Raw genomic sequence first — 25,174 nt, forward strand, 5'->3', positions numbered from 1 at the left:
AAGACCCGGAGACGGTATACATGACATCAAGGCCTACGCCGTGCCACGCAGGTTCGCGATTGCTGCGGTCGACAACCAGAAGAGGCCAATCATGAGGGCTTGAGTCAGTGTAAAGATCCTGTGGAAGCGGAATCACTGGCCATAGCCATCACCATCAAAACTCAAGATCAAGAGGGGAAGTCATCGCACATAGTGACGGACTCCCAACAAACTTGCAGGGACTACCTTGCTGGAAAACCTCACGGAAGGGCGAGCACACTATTAAGTACACTCTCACACTCACACAGAATAGCAGGGAAACCTGGTCACCAAGGCCTAGCTGGAAACGGGGTAGCGAATGATCTAGCTTCAGCTCTAACAAACCGGGCGGATCCCCATCCATACCCCCCCCCCCTCCTAGGACCGTATGTTGACAGACTAGACCACCTTCGGCTAGACAGAAGACAATTCTCACCACCACACAAACTGTCCTCATCGGGTGCTGTTGACTGGAGGAGAATGCAAACAAACACATATCCAAGTCCACATTTTGCATAAGATCAGACCCACATAATACCCGTTACTATACTTGGTGGACAGCATGCCCCATGCTCTGCCATACCTGTTGGGAATGCCACGACAAGTCGGACAAAAAGTTAATAGTGCCACGCCCGACACACGATCAGTGGGAGGAGGCCCTGACCAGCGACAACCTGGTCCAGCAAGCCTGGATCATCTAACTAGTCCGCAAGTCAGCTGCCGCCAGCGGAGCACTGGACTAGAGGCCCCGGCCACCCGGCTCCTGCGAATTATGCTATGCTAATTAAAAGTTTTCAGTAGGGTACAGAGCTTGCTTGGGCCAATTGGCACGTAGTTCTAAAGAAAATAACCAGCGGAAGGACGCAGGCACAGAAAGCAACACAGGACGCCACTGGACCTGTGTCCCTCTCTGTGTGTGCGTCCTTCCGCTGATTTTTTCTTTCTAATTGAAAGTTTCCTCTATCTCTTCAACAGGAGCACGAGAACTTTACCGGGCATTTCTAGCACAAGGAGGCGCTGACCACACGCAGTTCCACGCGCTCCTCGAGGGCATTTTCCAGAAGAAGAGAAAGACGGACACGATGGAGCCTCAGGCTACGGAAGAAGGCCTACTTTCACCCCTTGGCGGCGGTCCCCCAGCGTCTCGGACTTCACCTTGGCGGGGCAAAGAGCTACTCTCAGCCGGCACCGGCCTTGGCTGCTTCTGCGGAGCCTCTCTGGCAGCGGCCACCGCCGCGCTGCTCTTGTTCACCATCCACGGAGCTGCCACGCGGGACGAGAGGAACGGCACTGGGCCTCGGTTCTGCTGCTCCAGCGAGGCAGGCAGGCTGTTCGCCGTCATCGACAAGCACGAGTCGCCCTGCAGAGACTTCTACGCGTACACCTGCAAAAACGCCATCAGACACGGCTTTGTGCAGCAAGACGTGGCCAACGACATGCTGGTGAGCTTTCGTGCGGACATCCTGGTAGTTTTAATCACGAAAATCTGCTAACCTGCATTTGCATTTTGCTGGTTTCGCCTGCCGGCTAGTCTGAAACTGTTTCAAACAGCGAATTTCGCTAATAACTTTTGAATGCAACTTAAATGGTCACTCGAGTCGAGAGAATTGTAAACTATTTAATCATCATCATCATCATCATTAGCCTGACTATGTCCACTTCAGGGCAGATGCCTCTCCCATGTCTGTCCAATTTACTCTGTCCTTTGTCAGTTGCGGGCACCCCATCTCCGCAGACTTGATTGTGTATTGACCCTTTCCGGCTCAAACTTAAGCTGTTCAATATAAACAATCGATATCCTGAGGCGACTATGTGTCGGAGAAGGATAATTCACCAGAAAATAAAATTCTGTTGGTTCTTTATCAGTTTTGTTTGCATCATTTTAAATGGAACCAGAGGAACTTAATGCGTTCAAATGGGTTAGTCGAGTGATTCCTATGAAGATTTAATATCTGCTTTGAAACAGCGCTTGTCATTGCTGAAGTACAGCTTGTGTGTCAGTTTTTATCAAGCATATGCGATAATGACATGACGCACAGCTTCAGCCTGCTATGTTATGTTTCAGTTGCGTGAAGGTCGGTGTACTGTCCAACGCAAGCGGAATTCTTGAGTCGATTGTACAAAAGCATTGCTTCTTTTGAGAGACGGTGTGCAAGAAGCAGGGCGACGACGATCTCATTTTGAACATTTAAAGCCTCGAGCGCGACGCATCCTTTTGCATTTTCTAAAAATGTAGAAGGCGAAATGCTCAAAAGAGAGAAATATTCATGAGCTGAAGGTGCTTCTTGCAAGGCGGGGGGGGGGGGGGGGGGGGGGGTCACCTTTTTTAATTTTGTCTTGCTCTGCAATACTATTTTGCGAGTGTGCCCACTTCTCGGAAATTGAAAGGGGGACAGCTTTCAGCCTTAGGCGTAGTTTTTTATTTATTTATTTTATTTCAAAATACTGCAGGCCTATGTGGCCCAGGCAGGAGGGGCAAACAACCTTACAATACACAAAAGAAATGAAAAAACAACACAGCATCATTCGGCGATAACAACGGGAAGATGAAAACAACAGCATTAAGAACACAAAATGACACAACTTAACCAAGGAAATGTTCTTCCAATGCGTTGCTAAAATTTCTATTTTGAAAAAGGGATTCTGGGAGCATGTTCCGATCGCAGATGGTTCGGGGGAAAAAGCTATACTTAAATGAATTTGTTCGTGCGAAGATAGGCTGTGGTGTGTGTTCCTTAGTGTGTCGTGTGCGTCTGGTGGTAGAAGGTTGAAAATAGTTAGGTATTGGAATGTTTACCTCGCGTGAAAGAATCTTACGGAGGAACAAAATTCGGTTTATTTTTCGGCGGTCTGAAGGAAGTGGGATATTATTTTCTGCCATTAGCTTTGTGGGAGAATCAAATCTGCTGTATTTGTGGAAAATAAACCTGACTGCTTTCCTTTGAATGATTTCAAGGGAGTTAATGTTATTTTTTGTATGCGGATCCCAAATAATAGATGCGTATTCGAGCTTCGTCCGAAGAAAAGTGTTATATGCCAAAAGCCTAATATTAGAGGTAGCGGAACTGAGTTTTCGTTTTAGGAAACACAATGTTGAGAATGCTGAAGAGCAAGAGTTGCACTACTGCTCGCTGCTGTAGCGTCCTAAAGTGCGAAATTTGCTGAAAAGAGCAATAATCCATAGAGGTTCAATGCTCTTGTGTTATGCTTACTGTTGGGTTCGTGCGATAAATAATATTTCTTCACCTATTAAATGACAGCCATACACATGTGGCAGGCCAATCATGAAATGTTTTCCTTTCACTAGATGTAGACTTTTTCTCTGGAGGACAGGACGTTTACTGGCACATATTAGACTGCGCAAGAAGCTAATTTCGCGCCACAGAAGCAGTCACAGGCTGGAGAACTCAAATGAGACCACGGTGCTTATTCTTCAATAGGGCGCCAGGCCTCAGTGATTACATTTGTAATCATTATTATTTCCAAAGTATTTGAACGCTTGTAAATGTTTTTTGCATAAAAAGTTTACATCCAAGGAGCAAACTGTTCCTTACTTGTACCCTTCCTTATTGTTACGTAGGAATAACAATGGTTTTCTTCTGCATGGTGCAAGGGGAAAAGCTGGCGCTAGCTGATGACAACAGCAAAGCGCGCGCAGTTCCCGTAGCCCTTTACTACCTACTAGCATATGTCGGTGAGGTTAAAGGCCACTGAAATATGTTTAACTGCTAAATGTCCGAACTGCTGCAAAAAATTTACGACTTTCTCGCTCGCTTGAAGACTTGTGGCATCCAACTTTGTTGATTTGATGGGCCTGAAAGGGTCACGGGATGAGAATAAAAACGAGAGTGAAAAAGCTCCGAAAGGCAAATTCGGATCAAAAGTATCACAGAACGCTACCTAGCAGGGAAACCTACTCCCCGAAGTGAATCACATATAATTTGCGTGTTTTTTGTGCTTCGTAAGAAAAAAAAGGACAGGAAAGCATATCAGTGACAAGTGGATTGAATGCACTGTCTTAATCTTTCAATAACTGGATGCTCATACACTGCGCCACAGGAACGATGGGATTTTGTTTATTCATTGCGCTCTAACTCGTTCTCACTACTATTCTCATATTTTCGCGCATGCGCTGAATAGATAATCGCGCGCCGGTGAATGTCTGGTATACTCCTATAGCTTCCCTAAAATTTACACAAGCACAGAAAATTTGGAGAGGAAAACCGATCGGACGGAGAAAGACAGGCTCCATCAATGCTCTATACTGTTTTCTTCGCTGGCGTACCTCTTTTGAAGCGTGCACGTATGGTGATACGTCGCTACACTCGCATTCTAAAGAGCGCGCCTGTGGTAGTGGGAAATTTAAATATATCATTGCGCAGGCTTTGACTGTGTGTTGGGGCCTTTGGAATCGTTTGAGGTATAACCGCACAGTGGAAGTCCATGTATTAGAGGTCGTTGAAAATAAAGGGAAGTAAACTGTTTAACACTATACAACTAAAATTATCTTGGCATGCTCACTGGGAGGTAACATGTCTTTCTTTTATTCACATTGCAATGCTTGACAGGAGATATCCAGGTCTCACTCTCTTCTGGCGGGATTTAGCGAAATTTGGAACGAGTACAGTCCACCTCCAGAGGGTCCTTCGGGATCCTTATTTATGACATGTTCAAAATTTTAATGAATTTAGCGCCGCAAACTTAAATTTATACACGAAAAGACTTACTCTATTGTCACGCTTGAAGGAACCATAAAGGAGTCATACTAATGAAAGAAAAACAAAAGCTATTATTTTTTGACCAACATTCGGAAAATAGTGTCTCCAACCTACCAGAGTGCGCCTGTTCATTAGAAACAAAACACTAAAGCATACGCTTTCACTCTGGGCTGAGCTAGAAACCGAAAATTTACTTCGTTTTTATTTATTTTTTTACAAGATACTGCCGGCCTCAGTTTGAGGCCCTGGGCAGGAGTGGGCATACAATAATACGTCAATGAAATGCACATAACAAAAAAAAAGCACCACAAGAATTCAAGTGAGAAGGAGAGACGAAATCGAGCAGTAGTAATAGTAAGAAAACGTAAACCGCGACAAAATTCAGTTCAAGAGATTATTCCATCTTTTCAGTTGAAGATTGAATAATGCTTCTTAAACTCAAGCTGAATTACATGAATTACATTATGTTGAAGTGAAACCTGTGGATCAAAGAAAAACTTACTTTGTGCCGTGATAACAGATCCGCTAAAGCACATGTTACATTATATTGGCTGCAGATCTTGCAGTACGAGCTTGTTTGGGTGCAATAAACCGGACACCTAAGGTTATTGTTTGTGGAGTATTCTCACGACATTCTTTTCAAATTTGGTGCCGAAGTATGGAAAGGATGACTAGGAGATTTGTTACGCAGTGAACAGGAAGCGAAGTTGTCTGCTCGTTTCGGCAACTATCTCAGCGGTACGCTTTTCAATGCTTACTCGATCCAAGCAGCAAGTTTAGGCTGACGACGGCCTGCATCGGCCGCCAACGTTTGCCCAGGGTGTGCCAAGAAGGTTGGAGATTCAGTGGCCCCACGTTTGCCGACGTCCATCCCTACTCTATGTATGCTAAGGTGTTTGAACCTGTGCACTGCGCATCATTTCACCCTGTTCGCTCTCCGCAGTGAACATAGCAGAGCTGAGTGCCACACTCCAACATATAACGGTCATTGCATACGCTATCTGGATACCAACTGCATTTGATAGAAGGTGAACGCGCCCGGTTTCAGTTGCACCAAGCGACAACTGCTACGTTTTTTATCCAGTTTAGGCGTAGTGAAAGTCTGGCGCTAACGTTATAATTATAGAAGGAGTAAGCGCAACCCTTGTCAAAACTGAAAGACCACTGGGTTTCCTGTTGGGCCATGTGGCGTGAATTGCGCATCGGCAGTTTTGAGAAGCCTTGAGGCGAAGAAGCACTAGTCCTCTCTCCTCTGTCCTGCAACGTGGGACTTCCCGGATTCTGCGAGAACATCAGCCCTGGCGCTTCCTAACAAAGCCGTGAACGATCAAGACAAATTATGTAATGCATTGGCAGTCCGCGAATAGAACATCGTTCGTACGTTTAGTACCCCGAAAGATTGTCGACGCTGCACACTGTGCTACACGGGATACATGTTAATATGTAAAACACTCTCCGCGTCGGGTTTCCCTTACTTTATCGCCGCTTGGATATCGAACCCACACAAAACAGTCCCTAAAGATGGGGATCTGCACTCCGTGGTACTATGCGGACAATGTGACTCTAATTTCATTCTACACTTTGGTTCAACGACACGAGTGTCAATGATCCGTAGTACGACCACAATGACCGTTGTGAACAAAGTTCATTATGTGTCTTCAATTAGATACTTGGTCCTTGTCCTGTTGTGCAATTTCGCAGGAGGACATCATCTCCAACATCATCAAAGGAACACAAAACTACGGCAGCCCGGCTGCGGCAGCACTTCACGCTCTCTACACATCGTGCCTCAATGAGGTTTGGCGTCAAGATCAGCGAGCCAGAGATGTCGTGACGATCGTGCTGGAAATTGCAAACACCTCCAGCCAAATGAGTGGCGCAGATTTGCTACGTTTCGCCCTCGCGGTGGATAGGCGATACCACCTCAAGTTTATTTTCACTTTAATCAGCCGTACCACTAAAACACAAGTGTTCGTGTTAAAAAGGAGGCTACTCCGGACCACCGAATACAAAGCATTTTGCGACGATTCCTGCTACATCACTGCTCTCTCCATCCTGAGCGCGCATTTTGGCACTAACTACACCCGGAAGGACGTGTCCGCGTGGGAAAAAATATTTCCACTTGACAAAAAAAGAACTGGTTCGTTGTCTTTAGAAGAGATGAGCGGCATCTTCGGCGGTCTGAAAGTGTCGCAGCTACGGGACATATTTCTCGAGTTTCTTATCGATATTGACCAAGTTAGGGAATTTCAGACGATCTCCAAGGCTGCTTTCTCTACGGACGTACGCCTCTTGAGGAGCGACCAGCCGTTGTCCTTATGCTACATGCTACTTTTTGTGGCCCTGGATGCCATGAGCTGCATTCAAAGGGGCAACACATTGAAATCGCCAACAGTGCGTAGCAAGGAAGTCTGTAACGACCACGTGTTCCAGAGTGGCCAGCTATGGAGGGTCACGTATGTGGCGGCCCTCGCGAGTCCCGCGAAAGACCAGCAGCTGCTTAAGATCTTCGAGGAGACTCGGAAAAGATTCGTGGAATACGCCCCTATCCTGCGGCTCATGGCGGCGCCAAATGACACGGAGCACTTACAGACGATGGTCGGCAGCTTTACTCTGAAGCTTCCCGGCGACCTGGTGTTCCAGGAGCCGGCCGTTCCCCAAATGTCAAAGCAAGGATTCGCTCGAAACCTGTTCTTGGCGCACAACTTCGAGTTCGACGCTAAAAAGGCAAATGCGAAACGAGGGTTCCCCTGGATTCGAGACGACAATGAGCACAGAGCCAACAACCGTCTGTACTTTTTGAACAAGGCCACCCTGTACGTGTCGTCTTCGGGCTACGGCTGGCTGAGTTCGGGCACCCTCGATCCACTGTTTGCCGACGCCGCGGTGATTGCGAGTCGTATGGCAGCTTTGATGAGGAGCAACGTGCGGAGACCGGCGGGCTGGTCTCGAGAAACAATGGCGGCGTTCAAATAGTTCAGGTAATGTATATTACTCTGTTGTGAATGAGCCAAAAAAAAACCAAGCCCTCACGAAATAACGTGGCCTAATCTGTTGCGAGCATTTTCGGTTAAGATCATAGTTTGCTCTGAGCTGAAGGTTCCTCTATCCCCAGCACAGTAGCTACCGCCCGCGGCTATATTTCACAGCTGCAAATGCGAAGTATTCCGGCGAGGTCATCTTAAGGCGCTTGCTGTACCCTTTAGCAAAGTGGGAGCCTAAAGTGACTGAATTTAATTTCATTTTTGGGCCTAAGGTTCGGAAATTATTATGCACAACGGCCTCCGCTGCTCTCATGACATGAAATCCATAATTATCGGTCTGCGTAATATGAAGTCTAGTTAAATGCTTCCCGTTCACATCGCGCTTTAAAAATAACGTGGCGCTTTACGCAACCAGTCATTCTTAAAGTAATTGTTGGTAGCGTGTAGTTGTTTCGCCCGCAAATTAACGCTGTGATTAATAGTTTCATGCCAGGCTTAGAGAATGCTCTGAGTTGTCTCAGTATTGCCGTCACCATATTCCGCATTCAACCTTAAAAAAAAAGTTCACTCCTAATTAACCTAACTTTAGTTGGGATGTTTTCTTCAAGATGTTGCACTAGACATTAGGATACACGGTCGATCATGGCAGTGGCGAAACCAGAAATATTTTTTGGGGGCTCTGATGTGCCACCGTTAAAAAAAAGAAAGACAGCAGGCGCCCGAAAACATATCTTAAGTGATTTTTCTGCTGCAATAGAGCCGAAAGGTTAGTTGTTTCATTCACTGTTACATCCGCCTTAAGTGCTTCTGCGCTATTAGACTAAACATAATCAATAACTTGTCCCGTGTACATGTCACACCACATTCATCAGCGTCACAAAGTTGGAATGGAAAAAAATGTCACACCATATCTACATTTTAGTCTTTACTAACACGCGGATCACGTGAATGGAACCTTCCCGGAGAAATTCTCGACATAAGTGATAACGAGTATTTTCGGACCGCACTAACCTAATTAACAGGACGATGAAACTGTTTTGTAACAGTTATTGCATTAGTTTATGTATCTTGTTATTTGTAACCACTCCTCTCGAATGCGTTCGGCCCTGAGGGTTCAATAAATAAAGTATTCAGGTTCTAATGCATCTTTCAAAAAAGAGATATTTAGACATGCTTTTTCAGCTTTAATAAAGTCTGTTGGCAAACATTGTTTATTGCTGAGAACCTAAATGTTAAATACGTAGCACTATAAGCAGGAAGCTCGGCTATTATAAACTGAGCGAGGGACAAGATAACAGCAAAAATGTACAAAAATGCACTAGTAAAATGAACTCAGTACTGTATCATGCCGATATAACAATTATACTCCGCGCAAATAGAGAAGGAGCGCACTCGTAGTACCTTTTCTGAAAAGTGGAAAACCACGAACAAGTTCTAGGAGTCATAGGCCGATAGCCCTCACCAGCTGTACAGCAAAATCATTCGAAAGTGCTTTCGACATATGACTGATATTCGTACTTTAATATCGGCGACTTTTAGAATGCATCTATGTGGATTTGAAAAAACATGAACGACCTACCGCCTTGTTGTCCCAGAAAACACCATCGGGGAGGTGTTCATCCACAAGCAGTATGGTATCGGGTCTTCTTCGACCTCGAGAAGGTCTGTGATGCGACGCGGAAGTTTGGTATCCTTCGTGACTAGCAGACCTAGGTATACACGGAAGGATGCCATACTGCTTGAACAACTTTAAATGCACATTTTGCGTCCGCCTAAGAGCAATTCCTTCCATTACTTTCACACAAGAGAACGGCGTACCCCAGAAGTGTATTCTAAGCACGGCACATTTCATTTTAAAAATAAATTCCTTACCTAAAATAGTTCCCAAGAGCGTAATGTTTTCGGTTTATGTAGATGACCTACATACAGGGTGTTTCACCTAAGACTTTCTGCAATTTTTAAAAATAAGCTATTTGAATTAGATGCGCGCTTTTTCTGGCATAGCATTGTCAGTGGTGTAGTACATCATAATGCAGCTAAGACGTGCTAACTAGCAGGCTTGTTAACCAATATTTAATAGTTAACTTTTAAACTATTACCGTTGGGCTCCTTAATTATTGAGAGGCACGTAGCCCTCCGTAAGTGATGTTCATATCCGTTTTTATAATTTCGAGAACGCGATTATCCTCGGCGCTGTGGCCCAACAAATTTTGGCTATTTCGACGAGTTACGTGCACTGGAGAGGTTGCTTTGCCTGCAAGCTTCTCAAACCGCATGTATTTTGGCGCGATATAGACGAAATTTGTTGGGCCACAGCGCCGCGGTTAATCGCGTTCTCGAAATTCCAAAAACGGATATGGACATCACTTACGGAGGGCTACATGCCTCTCAATAATTAAGGAGCCCAACGGTAATAGTTTAAAAGCTAACTATAAAATATTGGTTAACAAGCCTGCTAGTTAGCACGTCTTAGCTGCATTATGATGTACTACACCACTGACAATGCTATGCCAGAAAAAGCGCGCATCTAATTCAAATAGCTTATTTTTAAAAATTGCAGAAAGTCTTAGGTGAAACACCCTGTATAGCATGCACTTCGTTCAGCATATGTATGTGCAGAGAGACAAATACAAATGTAACTAAATAAACTAGCTCTTTGGGCAGACAGAAATGTATTCAATTTTTCTCCTCAAAAGACAGTAAGTGCTCTGTTCTCATTGTAACTGGGCCTACTGGTCGGTCCTAATCTATACTTGAACCAGACCACTGTGCCAATTAGGCAAGAACACAAATTTTTAGGCGCCATTTTTGACAAGAAACGCGCATTTCTACCGAACATCAACAACTTAAAAAGATTCTAGAGCCCTCATTGTCCTAAAAGTGGTCTCAGGAAAACTGTGCGGTTCCGAGTAGGCCTTTTTCAAATCATTCGCTCTCTGGTGCTCTCAAAGCTAGACTAAGGGTGCGTAGAATGTGGTTCAGCAAGAGCATCCTACTTGAAACCATTACACCCTTTTCGTTATCTTTATTATCTGGCGCATTTAGAAGATTGCCGGTAGCCAGCCAAACAGACTTTATTAAAGCCGAAACAATGTGTTTTAAGTATTTCTTTGCGGTGCACATGTAACCTGGATAATTTCTTTATTTAGTTAGTTAGTCAGTTATTTATTTAGTTAGCTAGTTAAACTAACTAGCTAACTAAATAACTAACTGACTGACATGCGCACTGCAAAGAAATACTCAAAACACATTGTTTCGGCGTTAATAAAGTCTGTTTGGTATCATTATTCATTGCTTAAAACATAAATGTGAAACACGTAGATTTATAATCAGGAAGCTCGACTCTTATATACTAAATGCGGGACCAGTTAACCGAAACAATGGACAAAAATTACAAAAAAGCACCGAAAAAAAGAGTTCACTACTTTATCACGTGGATATACCCATTCTTCGCGCAAACAGATAAGACAGGCCCTTATATCAAAACCTTTTGCTGCGGCTACTTAAATGCAGGCAGTGCGAGGCGCGCTCATTACCCGCAATGGACCCCAAAGGCGCGGTCGAAATGGAGGCGTTGAAGATGGGTCTGCGCATCGCCGCCGCGGTCGGGTCAGCGCCAGCTGAGCCTGCAAAAGGCGTCGCACCTGCGTCGCCAAGACCCAGCTGGTACACAATGCGACCTGCCTTCAGTGTCCGCTGGATGTCCGAGGCACAGTTCTTCTACGCGCGCTACGCCTATTACAGCTGCAGTGGCACATTTGACGCCACGTTTTTTGTGAATGTACCACTCTGGCGAAACGCTGACTTTGCCACGGCGTACCACTGCCCGCCTAGCACGGAGGCCGGTGAACTCAATTACTGCGATAACGTTACGCTACCTCGCGGCTGATGCAGCGATGTGTATTTGTGTGCGGATACGGCTGCCTGGTGATATGTTTTTGTATGATTTTTGGTGTTTGATCTGTATGTTCCCTTTTGCGATACCTGTCGACCACTTGGCGTCGTAGCTATGAGACGTTGCTCTCAATAGTCCACACCAGCGGATCACCTAAGCATTCTTTTTATATTATGTATGACTCTTGCTGACTCTTATCTGGTATGAACATTTGTGTGTAAACTCATGTCTATTATCTTCACAGAGAACTGTGAGAACAGCGCGGTAGTTTTTCGGCGTGTCTTCTGAGATATTCGCGAGAACTGACGTGTCTGGGCGGTAAAATTCTGCCACTATTGGCCCAGCATATGAAAGCTCAGGAAATGATGTAAAAAAAAACACAACGGAACAAAGCTAAACATTGATGCGTCATAAATGTTCCTGCTGCGAATTCTATGAAGTATCCTTTACAAATATTATTTAAGGGTATGCAAATATTACTTTTAGAAATCTAAGATTGCCGCTTTTCCGCCGTATCGAATAAAAAAGTTCAGAAAAAAATGGAAACGAATCGCGTTGTATTAAATAGAAATCGTTTTAAAATCAAATTTTTTCGGGGGTATTCGATAATTCAGTGGTATTCGTACAAAACGAATATCTCGCGAAAGAAAACGGAAGTAGGGGAGGCATTGTTCAACGGTTCTATATCTGAAGGACTTTTCGTTATCGTTGTCAGAAGACTCAACAATGATCACTACTTTACTCGATGACAGCTGCTGCTTTCCTACAGAGAGGAGGCTGCGCGGGCGTAGTGGTCGCAAGTCTGCCATTCCTCCAAACAGAACGCACGGTGATGCCCCTTGACGACTACCGCGTTATTCAGCGTTCTAGCAGCTTCTCTGTCTCTGGTGTAGCTGGTGTTTTGAAGGTAGGTTATGGTAGCAAGACGACCGAAGCAAATTGATTGTAATCAAGAGAATATTTTCCTTTGCTTTTTAGCCGTTGGAAATTGGCAGTTGTCTTAGAAAGATGCCTCCAGTTACAAATATTTACACTATATTTTCATGTTTTATCTTTTTTACCCAATCTCCACAGGAATTCATCTGAGCGTTGGATGCGGAGCCAAACTCCTCTGTTTACTGCGCGATGTCAGTGCACTTTAAAGAACCCCAAGTGGTTAAAAGTATCCAGAGCCCTACGCTACGGCGTTCGTCATAGCCTGAGTTGTTTTTGGACGTTAAACCCCATAAACCTAAACCATCCAAACCAGACTCCTCTATCTTGGCTGTTGGGGTGATAAAGTTGTACTCATCAGTGCAGAAAATGCGTTCATCAGCATAGACAAGCACTGTTGACTTGCATGCCCAAGACGGTAATAACCTGGATATTACTTTTAGAGATCACTCAAACGAAGCGGCTATAGATAATTCCGAATAGTAAGGATGAAAAAGGAAAGTCTTGCTTCGCGGACGACCGCTTAGAAATGAGCTCGGAGGGATGGCGGTTAATAAGCTGAGTGAATGAAACATTTGCAGTTGAGTTGCATTTTTTTAGTAGCCTGATTTTCAAAATTAGACCACTTCAAATCAGCAACAATGAATGAATGGCGGACACGATAAATGGCTTCCAAAGGATGATTTGGAGGAAAGCAAGCTGTTCATGAGGTGAGAAGCAATGATAACAAATTTTCCAGTAACGTGTGCATTACTTTTAATGAAACGGCCCATGAGACCGCACTTTTAGCGGGGCGAATGAGAACTGACATTCTGCTTTGTGGAAGATTTAATGAAACTTAAGTGTAAAGTTTGCAGTCCACATTTGCCAACGTGATGGGCCTGTAGCACTCCACAGCGCGCACTTTTTTTCTTCGAGACAGTTCTTTGGGATTAAGAATTCGGATTTAGCAATAGTGTAACAGAGCGCACCATCTTTCATCCATCTTGCAAAAGAAATAGCCTATTTTATTGTTTCATTGGCTGCGCGAAACGGCCAGCAATGATTTTCTTCTCTTGGCGTCTATGTTGTTTTATCTTGTCGTGTTTTCATTCTCTTTCCTTCTTTATGTCTTCGCAGCTGGAGAAATAAGACAATGAGTTTTTGGCTTGGTGTCTTGTGTGCTTTATTCTGGTCCTCTTTATAACATTCTTTTGGCATGCTTGAAAAGACAGTGAGCAGAGAGGACACAATCAACGATAAGAAGTCTTGTGCTAAAAGAAGTACTTTTCGAAGGTAGTCTTCTCCGCTTAGAAGAGGACGTACGGCGCGATAGAGGTGCGACAAGTTTGAATACTACTTTAATCTGCAGCAGAAAAACATCCTAGAGGAAAGAACATTTTTGGAAACTTGATTCACACGTTGCTAAATGACCTCTAGAACCAGCTTCAGCTGGTCGCGCTGAACGAACCCGCGACCTCAACGTCTCTCCGCGTAAAAGATGCATAGGAGACGTAACTGCACGCGTCGCTACAAATTTTTGACGTCAATGGAAGCATAGTTTCGCCCTCATGTCCACCTGTTGCCACAATCATGCAATCTTCATCTCTTTTTAGGTGAATTATGCGAAGCCTGATTCCTTGTTGGGATGGCCATGAGGAATGGTTTGAAGTCCAGCTACCTTGCAACTCAATGAACAAGTGTAGACTCACTAAGTAGCCTCTTTTTTATGAATGCTCCGGGAGCGAAGGAGTGGCCTGCGATACTTAAATACTCTGCCTTGTACAGAGCCTATCGACGAGCGATTGCGGCGGACTTCAGTGTCGAGTACTTTTTCACACACCACGTGTACGCGCAATAACCTATTGGCGCACATTTTGGAAGGCTTGAAGGTTGAGATTCTTCTTTTTTAATGTGTTCTTGCGTTCCGCTACTCACACTCTTAACCTCGGCAACACACTGTGCTGAAATCTGCTTGCCCTTATTCGAAGACTTCTGCTTACCAATCTCGTGCTTCATTTCAGAAGTTTTCGCATCTTCGGGTCTTCTCGTGTAGAAAGAAATACCTTTGTCACCTGTGTCTCCTCAACGTCTTCTTGCTTTTTTTGTTGACTAGACCTTGTCTTGGTAGCCTGCATCTCTATTCTAATGTTATGCAATGCAATACGTAAGTTCGCAAACCTTTTGTCGACGGTACCCATAAAAAGGGCTCTGCGCTCATCATCCGCTCTTATCTCGATCAAATGTGCTCGAATGGCAAGTGCGGCATTTCGCAAGCTATCCTCCCAGTTCGTTTTCAGTGTCTGCAAATCAACTTTTTGCGTTTCATGTCTCTTCTGAATGAATGATGTCAACGTCTGTATTCTTTCACTCATATTCTCTACCGTCTTGGACTGTGCGCATACTGAGGACACAGGCAGTTTTCTGCCCCCATGCAGTCAAGAGAGGTGTGTCACTGTTTCTCTGAAAGCTGCTGTTTGAGCGGTAATATTGGCCAAGGCTTCCTTGACAATAAAAAGATCGCCCTTAACAGCTTCGATATCCAACTTCATGCATTCCTCAGGGGACACACCTGATGGTGTCGGTAGAGCAAATGCACCACAGTTTGACTCTCCATGTGCAATGATCTCCCTATGAAGGACTCTCACTCCGCAGCTTCGACAGCGTGCTACATGGTAAGCGCAGCTTGTGTGGACGTGCTTCGTCGTGCTCGAAGCATCCGTGACAACGTCACAGCCATTTGGATGGTTCCAGCACCGCACCTGCAAAGAAAAGATATTGGTGATTTTTTGCTACACACGTCTAAATACCTTTCACCGATCTTGATGCGCACCGTAGCACATTTGCCAGCGTATGCGTTGTGATTTGAGTAGCGGGAAAGCCACGGTATTGCGACTATTGTAGTGACGAATGAGTACCGTTAGCTCTCTCAACTACCGCTATACCACCAACATGTGCACGTAACAAAACGTGCACACTGAAAGCGTCGAGGTTATTGTATCGACGTTCCACTTGTGAAGTACCATATCGAGTGGAAGCAATCCTTCAAGACTAGCTCGAGGCAGCTAGCCACATGCTCCGCTCCTCTGGAAACTTTCCTTCGTGGTTGTTTTCTCCTCAAAGAGTAAGCGCTTTCTCCGGAAGCGTAGTGAAAGTCAAGCCTCTACTGCGAGTCCTTATCACTTCCCAGAAGACAAGGTGTGTGCTCACCTTCGATAAGTACAGACAAGCCGATAAGCACTTCCTTCATCGGAGTGACGTGACCAACCGCAACTATGGCTTTCCTGAAGTCGTGCGATGCCTACATCTCCCTGTTGTTGCTCAGTGTCCGACACTACAGCCACCGTATTTTCCTCCTTGGACACTCTAGCTCATTCAAATGCAACACGTTATACATTCGTCTTTAGCGTCTTGTTGCGGTCCTACATCAGCTTCGTACCGTGCGAGGAAGTTTTCAAAAAAGAACAATTTACACCTTTTGTGAGTACCTTAAACCGCATTTAACTGAAAGCGATAGTCCATAGAACTCTGACACCCAGTGCTGCAAAGTACTCACAAAAGACCCAAACATTCCCTGACGGCTATTCTAAGGAAGCTTCCTCCTGTGGTTTCAATGTGCCCTCATGAGGACAAGTTATGCGAGCGAAAGGCTTACTTTACATCGCCAGAAATACACAGCATAGAATAAACTCGCCTTTAGGCCCTGTGTGGAACTGCTGACCGAAGTGGGGCTTTAAAGCTGATTTATAAAAAAAATTGCGAGTACACTTTTGCAACTAAAGTGCTGACAGGCGAAAGCCGAGGACACTATGCTGTGACGACTTCCGGTGGATGTGACGTCACACCGTTCCCGCAGCTATATCGATACCTAAATTATGCATCTTTCGGGTATCTCAAGTGTTAATTACGCTTAATTATACATTTTCACCATCTAATTTCACACAAATCCGCCGTTTTTCTGATCATTCTGTGACAATTTTCACTATGCCGTGACGACTTGCGGAGGATGTGACATCACACCGTTCCCGTGGCTGTATCAACGTCGGCGCTATTTCGACGCAATTGCAACAGTTTTGCCTATAATTAATTAACTTATTAATCTACACTCATCAAAGTTGTCTTGTAGGTTCATTTTTTCATACTCCATTTGAAGCAGCAATTGAATTTCTTCTATCGTTTTTAGTTCCCTAGTTAAACGCGTGTGACCCGCTTTGTTAACGGGCGACTGTATGAGCCATTAAAGGCTTTCGCCTTAATATGTTGAGCATATTAAGGAGTAATTGATAGCCAGCCAGTCTCCTCGAATGTGCGATACGTACGTCACTTGTACACCGTCGCAGGCTCTTGTATACTATGCAAAAGCACCGAAGTTTGGGCCAGTTGGTATTGATCCATCTTGAAAACGTAGCAGCACGAAAAAACGGGGACAAAATTGACACAGGTACGACAGGAGATGTGCTGCACTTCCAACTGAATTTTATTGCGGAAACCAAAGCTTAAGTACAGCGCTACTATCGTCTCGTGGCAATCAACCGCAATGGTGCAAAACCGCCAGTTCATTATCAAGACGAGACAAGGAAGCGGTGCTAATACACTGACCACCTGCTTTTCTGATGTGATATGCCTCAATAATCTCTTTTCATCCGATCCTTTCCATGCCCAAGAAACCTAGTTTTCCGAAAAATGGGTTTTCACTTACGGTCCCGGCAGTGGATAGCAAGATGACCGCTCTTTCCTTCTTTCACCAGATTGTAATGCTACCTAGCTCTCTCATTAAAACAACGTCCAGTCTCACCTATGTACACTCTGTTTCAAGTGTGCGGAACGCTGTACACTACCTTAGTGGTGCAACGGGTGAATCCTAGTTTGTGGTTGATAGTACAAATCGGCTTTTTCTTATTAACCATCACAGGACAAACTTTTGATAGCTTGCTTGGGGCGGAGAAGAGCACGTTTACGTCGTATCTTCTTGCTATCTTCTTAAGATTATGAGAAACTGTGTGACTGCAAACGATACTACAAACGATTCCAGCACGTAGAGGGATTTCGGGCGACGAAATAAGAGGCGAAACGGGCTGGAAATTACTCCAGTGTGCTGTTTACAAACTCCGATGCCTCTCTAGCCACAAAATTATGCCCTTACCAACAAAGGGATGTGCCTTCACAATGTGGCGAGAGTTGAGTGCTGGCACACTGCTGCAGTATGTTTTTACTCTAAGGCGAAAATTACATGACACCGCGTCCAACATTTTCTGAAAAGGTTTTAAAAATTGGAAAATTGTTAGACACTATATTGAAGGTAATGGTTCATTCTTCTGATGTTCTTCTGTTGATTCTTCTTGCGGATATATTGATTTTTGTAGTGAAATTTTACATTATATGAAAAGTACCGTTCATAAACGGTTTCGTGGTCACAAATTCTTTTGTCCAGAATTGTTGGGTATGTATATACTGCCGCGTATTATTGTAGTGCCCGTTCGTTCGGGCAAGGCAGCAGGAAAGGGGTGTTATCATTTTTGTTCGTGACGCAGGAAGCGACCGGACTTATCTCGATTGATCCCAGCCATGAAGAGCTGCATCTACGTGTTTCCAGATTAGTCTAGATGATCTCGACCTGTTAACTCGAAGTTTCCTTGCCGGCTTTAAATTGAGCGATGCCGCGAGCAGCGGGCATTCGTAGTTCGACGACCGCCGAGCACGCTTGTCGCTACGTGCTCATTGCTGCGTCACTGCGCATGTGCTTGACTGATCAGAGCATTGAGTTCAGCTGTTTTGTTTTGTATTTTTTATGTTAACACAGAACAAAATAAACTTCTCTTTCCACACTACGCCCGAGCTCGTCCATACCCAGCGAAGTTTTTTTCGGCGTTGGCTTGTTGAGAAGTTTCGTCAAGTGCAGGCGGGCCTCGGATCCACTGCGACCCCGAGGTTCCGCAACCAGCCTCCCAGCCCAGGCGCCGTGCCTTTGCCGGTGCTCGGGCAACATCGTGACCTTCAAGCAGCAGCCCATTCGGGCGCCCGTGACGTCATGGGAGGCCCGGGACCTGCTGCTCCTCCGGTGTTCCGTGCGCCGCCCCCATAGGCGCACTGTTTCCAATTTCAAGTTACTTCCGACGCGACGGCTGACGACATCGTCGACGGCATCGAGTCGGTTGTCGGCCCGCAAGGGCTAGAGAGCCTCCAACACCTTGGAGGCATGAAGTTCTGCGTCGCCTTGGCCTCGGCTGCTGCGGCGGAGAAGATGCCAGTGGAAGGCGCCTTCAACGTGAACGGCACTTCCGTTCCAGTAGCCTGCGTGGGTCCCGCCGTGGTCCACGTGACGGCTTTTCGTGTGCCGCAAAACGTGGGAGATGCGGCGCTGGCGGCAGCACTGACCTCTTACGGCAAGGTGCTGGACATCACCTACCCCGTCCTCAAGGGCCGTCGTCTCGTCGGCAACAGGACGCGCGTGGTCCGGATCGAGATGAAGCAGGCGGTGCCGAACTTGTTGACCGTCCAGGGCCACCGCGTCATGTTTGACTATCGAGGTGTCCGGAAGGTGTGTTCCTGCTGCGGCCACGACGGTCACATCGGCGCGGCGTGTCAACGCCGCGGTGCGCTCGCTGCGAGGTGTTCGGCCACGACACGGCCGGATGCGGAGCGGCTTGCAGGCGCTGCGGCGGAAGCCGCGCCACAGCGGACTGCCTGCGACCACGGTCCTATGCGGCGGCCGCCGCCTCGAGGAAGGTACCGACCAAGGACAACGTGGCCGCAGAAACACGGAGCACACCAGCCGTCCGGACGTCGGTTGCCGACGAGCACCCAACGACCAGCCGCTCGAGGGAGCCCGAATCCGCCCCCGCGACGGAGGTGCCCGGGAAGGAGCAGCACCACGAGGGGTCACCTTCAAACGAGGTGGAGCCGTTCGGTGCAATTTTCGCCGAGCCCTTGGCGCCGCTTCCCGGCACAGACACCTACGACACCGTGAGCAGCAGCGACGAGTCGAGCGTGGCGTCGGGCGACCTGGAGGTACCGGAAAAGGCACGCCGCTTCGCCTGACAGGCGACTTGACGTGCGGCCAGGTGTCAGGGCCGACGACTCCTCGAGGTGCGGACACCGCGCGCTTCCCGTCACCAGCCAGCCACACCCTCCCATCGGCGACCCTGGCCTCGGCATCGGCTTCAGCTGCGAGCGTCGGCAAGACCACGCAGCAACCAGTGAGCGAGGCCACAAGCGCCGACGACCCCGAAAATATGGACTTTTCAAGACCCGACTACAAACGTGCCCACCCTCAATCATCGGAATCCGAAGGGACTGTTAACGAACGTTGTAGCAAAAAAGTGCCGCGCGCGTTAAGCGCCGCCCATGGCAGCGCTCTTTAGGTTGTATCCTTTGCCGTCGGTGCTCTTGGCAGTCATGGCGGTTGTGGATCTCCTCTCCCTGAATGTTCGGGGATTTCAATCCGTAGACAGACAGAGAGAGGTGATGCACTTTGCCAGGGCTGGGGGCGTCGACATCCTGTTTTTACAGGAATGCAACTTCCGTACTTCACTTGATGTGCTGAATTTCACCACCTGGTTTTCTGTTTTTGCTTATTTTTCGTTGACTGATTCTCATATGTGCGGTGTTGGTGTCGTGTTTGTAAACCCCTGCCTGCTCGCGGGTGGTCATTGCACTTTCGGGCTGGACGGCCGCACTCTTGCGGTCGACTTCACTCTAAACCAGCGGCGGGTACGTGCGTTGGTTGTATACGCGCCAGCGCGGCAGACTAGTAGTTCCGATTTTTTTGAGCGCCTCGACTTATTCCTCCTTGATCCTTACCCCACTTTCATCGTCGGTGACTTCAATTGTGTTCTTAACATCGACCGTGACGTCCGCGGACAGGGTCACAGTCACCGTTATTCCGGTGCCCCCGCGCTCCGCGATCTCGTGACTCAGTTCCTTTTTGTCTGACGCGTGGGTGCAGCTTCACGGGGATGCCTTTGGATCGACGTGGGAGAGAGCGCAGTCAGCCAGTCGGATAGACAAATTCTATTTTCCACCTGAGCTAGCTTCTTTTGTCGTCTGCTGCGAGGTTCTCGCGTTCCCTGCAGGCACGCCAGTGATTTCCGATCACCACCCCTTGTCAGTCAGGCTCGACTTTGGTGAGGACACCCCACGTACTGTTACGTGGCGCATGGACACGAGCCTACTGGCAGACCCGAAAAGCGTAGCGTCTCTGCTTACGGCGTTGGCCGCATCGTGCAAGAGCTTCGTTGCGACTGATTCATGGGACACACTCAAGACTCGTTGGCAGGCAACTCTGGTGGCGGCCGGTCAAGACCGCAGACGTCGGGTAACTCATGCACTGAATGACACCCTCAAGCGCATCCGTATAGTGCAAAGGGGAGCACCCTTAACCTTTGTCATGAGCGATTACCTGAGCCTACTTAAAGCAAGTCACCACGTGTTGCTCTGCCAGTCATCACGGGCAGCTAGTCGCGCACACCAGCTCGGGCGGCCTGTATCAGACCCGGCTGTGCTACGACACGTACGCGCAGGCACGGCAGAGGAATTCGCTCCCGCTACTGTGCCTTTCGTGACACTCCCAGACGGCACCTAAAGCGGAACCACGTCCGGTATCTGCACGAGGTTCGCAAGTCACTTCTCGAACCTGTTCTCTACGGACGGTTGGCTACATCTTCAAGATCGTTATGACGGGCTTCTATAGAGGTTTTTTGGAAGCTTGCCACGAGTAGCTGAAAAGCTGCATGAAAACCTTTGCGCACCAGCCACAAGCCAAGAGCTGCACGCCATCCTGCAGAGTATGAATGCAGCCTCTGCCCCCGGTCCAGACGCCATTCCAACAAGTTTTTTTTAGAACGTTTTTTTACCAGATCCAAGGAGCGCTGCTGGAGATGGTCAACGGCTTCCTCGCGGATGGGTTACGTCCAAACTCTTTCCGCGAATGTCGCATCATACTCATGCCTAAAGCGGGCGGTGACCCCTCCGACCCGCAAACATGGCGGCCCATAAGCCTCTTAAACGCAGACTACAAAATAGTCGCACCTTTCCTGAACACAAGAATGCGGACGATCCTGCCTCACCTAATCCACCTGGCTCAAACCAGCAGCGTGCCTGACCGCTCTGTGTTTGATGCATTGGCACTCACAAGAGACCTGTTCACATTTGCCAGCAGGACGGGCTTCAGCGGGTGTTTTGTTTCGCTTGATCAGGCGAAAGCATTCGATCGGGTGGAACACTCGTATCTGTTCGGAGTCCTCGAAGCCTTCAGATTCCCGCCGCAAATTGTCAGCAGGCTGCGCTTACTTTACGCAGACCTGAATGCTCGTCTCTCCGTAAAAGGCCACCAGAGCGCTCCCTTCTCAGTCACCAGGGGCATAAGGCAAGGATGCCCTCTCTCCCCAACATTCTTTGTGTTATGCCTCGATCCACTCATCCGGCGCATTAACGACAGCCCATCCATACGCGGCTTCCCTCTGCCTGGCCAGGGCCAAATCAAAGTTTCGGCCTACGCAGACGACGTGTCGCTTTTCCTCAAGGACGAGGATAGCTACGCCGCTTTTTCGCGGCTGTTTCTCGAGTACAGCGAGATATCGGGGGCCCTAATGAACAGGGGAAAAAGCAAGGCGCTAAGGTTTGGCACCTTCACACCGAACCTTACGGGCGAGGTGGAGGGGGTGCAGTGAGTGAAAGGCCTGGGAGTAGTATTCCTCGCCAGCGGAGAAGTAGCCCGCGAAACCTGGACTAACCTCCGCACGAATGCTGAGAAACGCCTCTCGGTGACGTCAACTTTCCGCCTTTCAATGGCAGAGCGCAGCTGTGTAGTTAAGTTCACAATCCTAGCCGCATGTTTTTTTGTCACCCGCGTCGCAAACCCCCCGCGCACGTTTGCTCGCAGGCTAACCTCGGCCAGTGGCTCTTTCGTTTGGGCGGGCAAAACCGAACTTGTGTCACGAATATTCATGCGCCTTCCATTCTACAAGGGTGGGTTTAGTATACCTTGCATCCGCAGCATGTGTAATGTGCTCGCCTTGCGAGGAGTACGCAATCTTGTGCGCAACCCAGACTATCCCGGGAGAACACTCATCGCATATTTTCTGGGTACAGCGCGTAACGGGTTTTTTACACAACACGTGGTTGGCCCAACAGCCGAGCAGCCGCCGGCATTTTTCGTTAACGTGCGTCGCACACTAGCGTCGTTGACTGCCAGCGTTCCCGATCTGGATGTTGATGAAAACCCGCCCTCCAGGATGTGTGAAGCACTAACGGTCGCTGAGCTGACCCGCGAACAACTCCAGAAAACGAGACGGGCACGCTGGCGCCAACTGACCTCAGCTGCGCTTCCTGCAGATGTCAGGGACTTCGGCTGGCTGCGAGGCTGGCGGGTCCTGCCCACAAGAGATCGTCTTGCGGCGTGGGGCGTGGCGCCCTCCGCCCGATGCCCGCAGTGCGGTCTCCTTGAAACTTTGCAGCACGCAATGTTTGAGTGTGTAGTGGCGCGCACCTTTTGGATATTAGTGTCACGCATGTTTTAAACTCGCCTGGAAGCGCGCACTAGTTCACCCGAAGTGTTTCAAAATATGCTCTTGCGTGTCGGCATGTTCGTTTTGTGGCGGCAGCGTGGAGTGGCCTCCTTAAATGGGCGTCCGCAAAGAACAATGTTTTCAATGTTGCAGCGCCTCCGCACGCGCCTCTTTGAACAAGCATGCGTGGACGCTCTGTCAATGAGCGAGGGTGAGTTTTTGCGCAAATGGTCGACATACTTTATCGTCCTGCGCGGCGGTCGAGTGTCGGCTTTCTTACTGCCTCACTGATGTGCTCAGTGCTGCGTCACTGCGCATGTGCTTGACTGACCAGAGCATTGAGTTCAGCTGTTTTGTTTTGTAGTTTTTATGTTAACACAGAACAAAATAAACTTCTCTTTCCACGCCGCCGCCGAGTGGTTCAGTTCTTTTGCGGGCGCAAGTCAGCCCAAATAAACAGCTTCGTTCCCAAGACTGGTTGGTGTCTTCTTGACCGCTGGACTGCCGTCACTACTACGTGACATCTGGTGGAGGTGCTGGGTAGCCAATCTGAAAGATCCCTCCGGCCGCCTTGCTCGTTGGAGCCTGCGCCTTCAAGAATTCGACATAACTGTAGTCTACAAATCTAGCCGCAAGCTTTCCGATGCAGACTGCTTGTCAGGAGCCCATGTCGACGCAGCACCCGAAGAGGAAGACGACGAAGCTTTCTTAGGGCCGGTAAGCGCCAGCAGTTTCGCGCAGCAGCAGCACTCGGATCCTGACTTGCAAAGCCTAGTTGATTATCTGAAAGGCAAGACCGCATCGCATCCTCGAGGGTTCATGCGCCAACTGTTGTCCTTCGTCGTTCACAATAATGTCCTCCTGCAGAAGAACTTCGCGTCCAACAGGACAGTACATCTTCTTGTCGTGCCCAAGAAGCTTAGGCAAGAAATTATGCAGGCATGTCATGATGAGCCGACTACAGGGCATCTCGGGATTGGTCGCACGTTGCACCGCATCCAGGAGAAGTACTATTGGCCGCGGCTAGCTACCGAGTTTCCCATTACGTGAAAACGTGCCGCGAGTGTCAGCGACGCAAAACGCCTCCGACTAGACCTGCCGGACTCCTGAACCCCATACCACCGCCAATTAAGCCCTTTCAGCAAATAGAGATAGACCTCCTCGGCCCCTTTCCAACCTCTTCATCAGGAAACAAGTGGATCATCGTGGCCACCGACTACATGACCCGCTACGCCGAAGCAAAAGCGTTGCCTATTGGTACCGCAACAGAAGTCGCAAAATTTTTTGTCGAACAAATTCTCCTGCGACACGGCGCCCCGGAAGTGCTCATCACAGACAGAGGAACGGCGTTTACAGCGGAGCTGACGCAAGTCATTTTAAACTACAGCCAGACAAGCCATCGGACGACGACTGCCTATCATCCGCAAACCAACGGACTCACAGAGCGTCTGGACAAGATCATCGCAGACATGCTCTCCATGTACATCGACGCCGAACACAAGACGTGGGACTCCTTTCTGCCCTACGTGATCTTCGCCTATAATACTGCCGTCCAGGAGACAACCAGGTTTACCCCATTCCAGCTGGCATACGCCAGGAAGCCCACAGCACTCGACGCAATGCTCCCGCACGTTTCCGACGAAGACAACCTCGGCGTCGCCGCATACCTTCATCGCGCTGAGGAAGCTCGCAGACTTCCGCGGCTTCGCATTAGAGACCAGCAGCACACCGACGCCCGACGCTACAATCAGCGCCGACGAGACCCGCATTACAATCCAGGTAATCGTGTGTGGATATGGACGCCAGTTCGCCGCCGTGGATTGAGTGAAAAGTTACTGCGACGCTACTTTGGCCCGTACAGGGTTCTCCGTCGCATCGGTGACCTCGACTATGAAGTCATTCCCGACTACACGACAGCATCTCAGCGACGCCGCACACGCCCGGAAGTCGTACATGTCATGTTTACGCAAAAGGCGTACTGGCGCTAAAAAACGAAGACAACACACACAACCGGACAGGACTGGCGCCACTTGTACATAGGGAAGGCAGAGAATATACTTGGTGTGACCGAGAGGCACGGTGTCCCCTTAGTGTCTCAGAAGCAGCCTTAAAAATGCAGGAATACATTGGATCTTGCCATGA

The 25,174-nt window shown here is 48.0% G+C and overlaps 2 pseudogenes; one reads left to right on the plus strand and one right to left on the minus strand.

The window, feature by feature from the left end:
* The first annotated feature begins 1,031 nt into the window (after positions 1 to 1,031).
* On the plus strand, positions 1,032 to 11,609 carry LOC149328095 (uncharacterized; annotated as a pseudogene).
* Positions 11,610 to 14,129: 2,520 nt separating this feature from the next.
* On the minus strand, positions 14,130 to 24,801 carry LOC149328096 (uncharacterized; annotated as a pseudogene).
* Positions 24,802 to 25,174: the final 373 nt, after the last annotated feature.

This window comes from Amblyomma mixtum, chromosome 9 (genome assembly GCF_055824585.1).
Source record: "Amblyomma mixtum isolate Tamu chromosome 9, ASM5582458v1, whole genome shotgun sequence".
NCBI lineage: Eukaryota > Metazoa > Arthropoda > Arachnida > Ixodida > Ixodidae > Amblyomma > Amblyomma mixtum.